This window comes from Medicago sativa, chromosome 3 (assembly GCF_051527215.1).
Source record: "Medicago sativa cultivar Bolivia chromosome 3, Bolivia_mono, whole genome shotgun sequence".
Lineage (NCBI taxonomy): Eukaryota > Viridiplantae > Streptophyta > Magnoliopsida > Fabales > Fabaceae > Medicago > Medicago sativa.
Genome location: NC_140751.1, coordinates 89079533 through 89084683, shown reverse-complemented (window position 1 = coordinate 89084683; position 5151 = coordinate 89079533).

The window sequence follows — 5151 nt, the reverse complement described above, 5'->3', positions numbered from 1 at the left end:
TCCAGAATCTTAAACCCTAGATCAGACGGTGGGGACTCAGGGTTCAAGGACGAACCAGACTGGATCAGGTGAACCGGTCTGGTTCACTCCTCTTTAAAAACAAACGAGGCCGGTTCAGCCTCATTTGTCCCCTTCCATTCTCTCTCTAACTCTCTCCTCCTCTCTCTTTCTCTGCAACTTCCGGCGTCTTCTCCGGCGGAATTGACCACCGCCGGTGATGACGAAGCCCTAACCTCACCAAAACTTCACGATCTAAAGCTTTTCACCGTTTATTTTTCAATCTAAACACGAATCAAACACCAGAAATCACAAACGAAGCCCAGATCTACGTAGATCAGGACTTAAACCTTTCGGTTTTAGGTCTTTCAAATTTATTCGAAATCTTTTGAAACGAGGCTCTAATCTATGTTATTTTCTCTGCTGATGATGAATTTGAACTTAATTTTGCAAAACGAACGGTGAATTTCTGCAGATCTAAATTTTAGGGTTTGGTTTCAACGTTTTCAAAAGTTTTTTCAGAACATCTTGAAACGAAACCCTAAACCGAACTACTTTCTCCACTGATGATGATTATGTGCCTGGTTTTGTGAAATAAACGGTGAATCTTTGAAGATTCACATTTTTAGGGTTTCGTTTCAAAGTCCTTCGAATTTTTTCGAAGTTCTTCTTCGATTCACCGTTTATTTGTGTTTGTGGATCTTCGTTGAGCCTTTGCGATGAAAACGAATAAGTTTTTTGAGGATTACCTGGTTTTATTTGGAGATTCGAACGAAAAGATCCTTGCTGAAGCTTCTGGTAAGTTCTGGAACCGAAAATAAATCGGTTATCTTCTTCTTCTTCTTCACTGGTTCAAAATTGCTTCGATCTCTCTTCTTCTCACCTCAAAACCTCTCTGTGATCGTCCAGTTCATTGCATTTGTGATGAATTTGGGCTCGAATTGCAGAGGAAGTGATTCGATGATGATGATTCAAACTTGAGTCTCTGAGAATCGCAATGAATTCATCAAATTGATGATGAATTTGATTTCTGGAATTCTAGGGTTTGAGAATTGTTCTTTGTGTTCTTGGAATTTTTTGGCTTTTGATCGTAACTGAATGGAGAGAGAATGTGAAATCTGTTTGTGTGATGTGGCTTGTTGTGATTGATTCTGGTACTGCACATTGATGAGTTGGCTATTTATAGGCTGCCATGTGGGTTTGTGGACCTGTGAAATTGTGACACCTGGACTTGAACTTGTGTGAATTCGGCCTTGCTGGATATTGATGAAAGGACCTTTCTGCAAAATTAAAAAAATACAAGGACCTATCTGCAAAATAATAAAAAAGGACTAGAAAATAAACTGGACAGAAATAGGAATATTTTGCAATTCGTAAAAAAAAGGACTTAAAAAAAATAAAATTCGAAATAAACAAAAAAAGGACTTAAAAAATAAAATCTGAAACAAGAAAAAGGACTTGAATGCAATTTTAAAAATTTGAGGACTAATATTAAAAAATGAATTAAAATTGATAATTGGAAAAAAACTTAAAGTGAAACAAAAATAAAAAACACAAAAAGGACTAAAATGAACCAACTATTTAAATGAGGTACTTCAAAGTAACCTCCCTCTGCCAAAATTTCGTGTGAAATGACCAAAATGCCCCTAGGGACTAAAACGACTCAAAACGATTCGAATGCAATTTTAAGATGATTTTTTAACAAGGAATTTAAGCAAAAGTTTATACAAGCATATTGAAAAGACTCAGAGGCAATTTTTTTAGAAATTGAACAGAGTTTTAACACATGAAAAGACTAAAATGCCCCTAGGGGCTAAACTGACTCAAAATGACTTCAAATGCAATTTTTGAAATGAATTTTGACATAAGATTGAAGCAAGACTTATCCAAACCAATTGAAAAGACTCAAACAATTTTTCAAAGATTGAAAGAAAATTTTAAAGGAAATGACTAAAATGCCCTTTTTCATGAATTTTGCAAATAACATTGAAATAAGATGCAGATGAAGGTGCAATTGATCAGAGACATATCAAATGACTTGAAATACAATAAAAGAAGGATTGAGCTAGTATTTCTAGGTCCAAAATTAGGGTATAACAAAGTCCAATGTATAACTCACCTTTTTTTCTTTACTTAACTTAGCTTAGTATTCATGAAAAAAAATATTGTCTCAGTATGATAGAATTTTAGAAATAAAGAATTGGGTTATCTGGACTTATTTTCGTTTACGTAAATGTTAAGTATACAATTTTTTTTTTTTGAGAGAGATGTTAAGTATACAATTATTTTGATTTGGAATTGTTTCTATTAAAGTTGCATTGAAGTCTAACACAATCAATGTTTTTTGTTTTTGTTTTTTTTAACTCTAGTGTTTAGGGGAAGGGAACATTGATAATTCTGAATTCGTCAGTAAGATAAGTATAACCTAATCTAGAATTATTTCATTAAGGAATAGAACTCGCGGATTCTTCCAAACGATTAATCCTTTAATGAAGTTCATTAACCACTTGAGTCAAATCACTTGATTATATGGTCAAGGGTTTAAAACGGTTGAATTTATATATTTGTTTGACATCCTCATCCTTTGAGATGGTTTTAAGGAGTAAAATTCAAACTTATTTAACAATTTCCAACTATTATTTCTTATTGCTAAACTAATTAATTTCTTAGCAAGGAGATCCAACGTAAGCATGCATGGTCAATTTTTTAGGGCGGGGGTTAGGAGACTGACTTACGGTGACATAGTGAAACCCATCGCCACCTTAATAAGTTCGATTTTGCCACACTTTTCAAATATTCAGGGCTAGATATATTTCTAGAGAACTTTGTTGGGGCTCAGCCGCTCAGGTTGTATTACTCAGTGATCATAATATCACTTAGTTTACAATTCCTTGCTGAGCAAGTTACATCTGTTAGGGTTCTTATCATATATTGCATGCTTATGATAGGTTACCATGCACTTACAGTTTTATATATATACCAGTTGTAATGATCAATTCATCAATAACAAATCATTTTACTCTCATTTCTCTTCTTTCCTAATATGGTATCATGCGCCTCTTCTCCATAGGAGAAAGGTTGTTACGATCCAATAACAGTTTTGTAACCGTTTTTCTCCGCTGCATTTTCTTCTCCGATCATCATTTTGATCGTTGATTCTTGTTCTTTCCGGTGTTGATTCTTGTTTTCCACCGTGATTTTTGCTTCTTGTGGTTGTTTCAACCTTGTTACGCCGTTGATTTCCACAGTTGCACCAATTTCTTGCTTCTCTTCATCTTCTTCATTGAAGCTTCTTCATACTCTGTTTTTCTGCAACTTAATTTCTTCTCTGAATTTCCATGGCGCCTCGTAATTCATCTCCTGATACTGAATCTGTTTACTTCGTTCATCCTAGTGAGAATCCTAATTCGTATTCGTATTGCAAATTTGCGTTCATCAATTAACAACTTGAAGCAAGGTTCTAAGAGTGTTTTAGAGTATTTCACTGAAATGAAATCTCTTTGGGAAGAGTTATCTTCACACAGACCAATCCCTAACTGTGTTTGTGTTCATCCCTGTCGTTGTGTTGCTTCAAGAACTGCTAAGTATCATAGAAATGAAGATCAAATAATGCAGTTTTTAACTGGTTTGAATGATCAGTTTTCTGTGGTGAGAACTCAAGTTCTTCTTCTTGATCCTCTTCCTTCTTTGAACAAGGTTTACTCTTTGGTTGTTCAAGAAGAGAGTAATCATGCTTCTCTCACTTCATTAAGTGTTTCTGAAGATTCCTCTGTTCAAATTAATGCTTCTGAATCAAGGAAACCTCAAGGGCGTGGTAAAGGTTCCTATGGTAATAAACCAACTAGGTTTTGTACTTTCTGCAACCGTACAAATCATACTGTGGATTTTTGTTACATGAAGCATGGTTACCCCAATGTTAACAATAGACCCATGCCTCGTGCCAATGCAAATGCTGCTTGTCAAGAAGATGTGGAAACTGGTACTTCATCTTCTCCTAGTTCAGGTGCTTCTGCAAGTTCTTCATCTGCTGGTTTCTCTCAAGAGCAGCTTGCTCAGCTTGTATCCATGCTACAACAATCAAATTTAGTTGTTTCAGCATCTCCTCCTTCACAAGCTACTTCAAATCATGTCACTTCCACCAGCATTGCAACACCTGATGCTTCTGCAGGTATATCTGCTTCTGTTTCTTCTTCCACAAGTAAACCTTCCTTTTGGCTCATTGACTCAGGTGCAAATGAGCATATTTGTTGTGATCTTTCATATTTCAGTTCATTTTATAGAATCAAACCTATGTATGTCTCTTTACCTAATGGTAATTTGGTATTAGCTTATCATGCTGGTACTGTCTCTTTCAATTCCAAGTTTACCTTGCATCATGTTCTTTATTCACCTCATTTTAAACTCAATCTCATTTCTGTAGCCAAAGTATGTGAATCATTGTCTTGTTTCTTTCAATTTCATCTTGACAAATGTATCATACAGGACACACAGTCTTTGAAGATGATTGGTTTGGCTAAACAAGTGGATGGCTTGTACAAGTTTTATCCTACATGCAAGGCTTCAAATATTGAGTCACCTTCTGTTTCTAGTGCTTCTTGCAATGTTATTTTACCTTTCAGTTGTAATAAAAATGATCATTTTGTACCCAATGATGCCTTATGGCACTTTAGACTGGGTCATTTGTCTAATCAAAGACTTTCCAAAATGTCTCTTTTGTATCCTGATATTACTTTCAATAATAAAGATACTTGTGATCTTTGTCACTTTGCCAAGCATAAGCATTTACCTTTTATCTCTAGTTCTTCATATGCTTCTACCAATTTTGAGCTTATACATATGGACATTTGGGGTCCTTTATCTGTCACTTCTGTGCATGGACATAGGTACTTTCTTACCATTTTAGATGACCATAGCAGATTCCTTTGGGTTATTCTTCTTAAAAACCAAATCTGAAGTATCTAGTCATGTCCAGAACTTCATTCTCATGATCAAAAATCATTTTCATACAACCCCCAAGTTCATAAGATCTGATAATGGTCCTGAATTCAATTTATCTTCATTTTATGCATCTCATGGTATTATTCATCAAAAATCTTGTGTTGAAACCCCACAACAAAATGGTAGGGTTGAAAGAAAACATCAACATATTTTAAA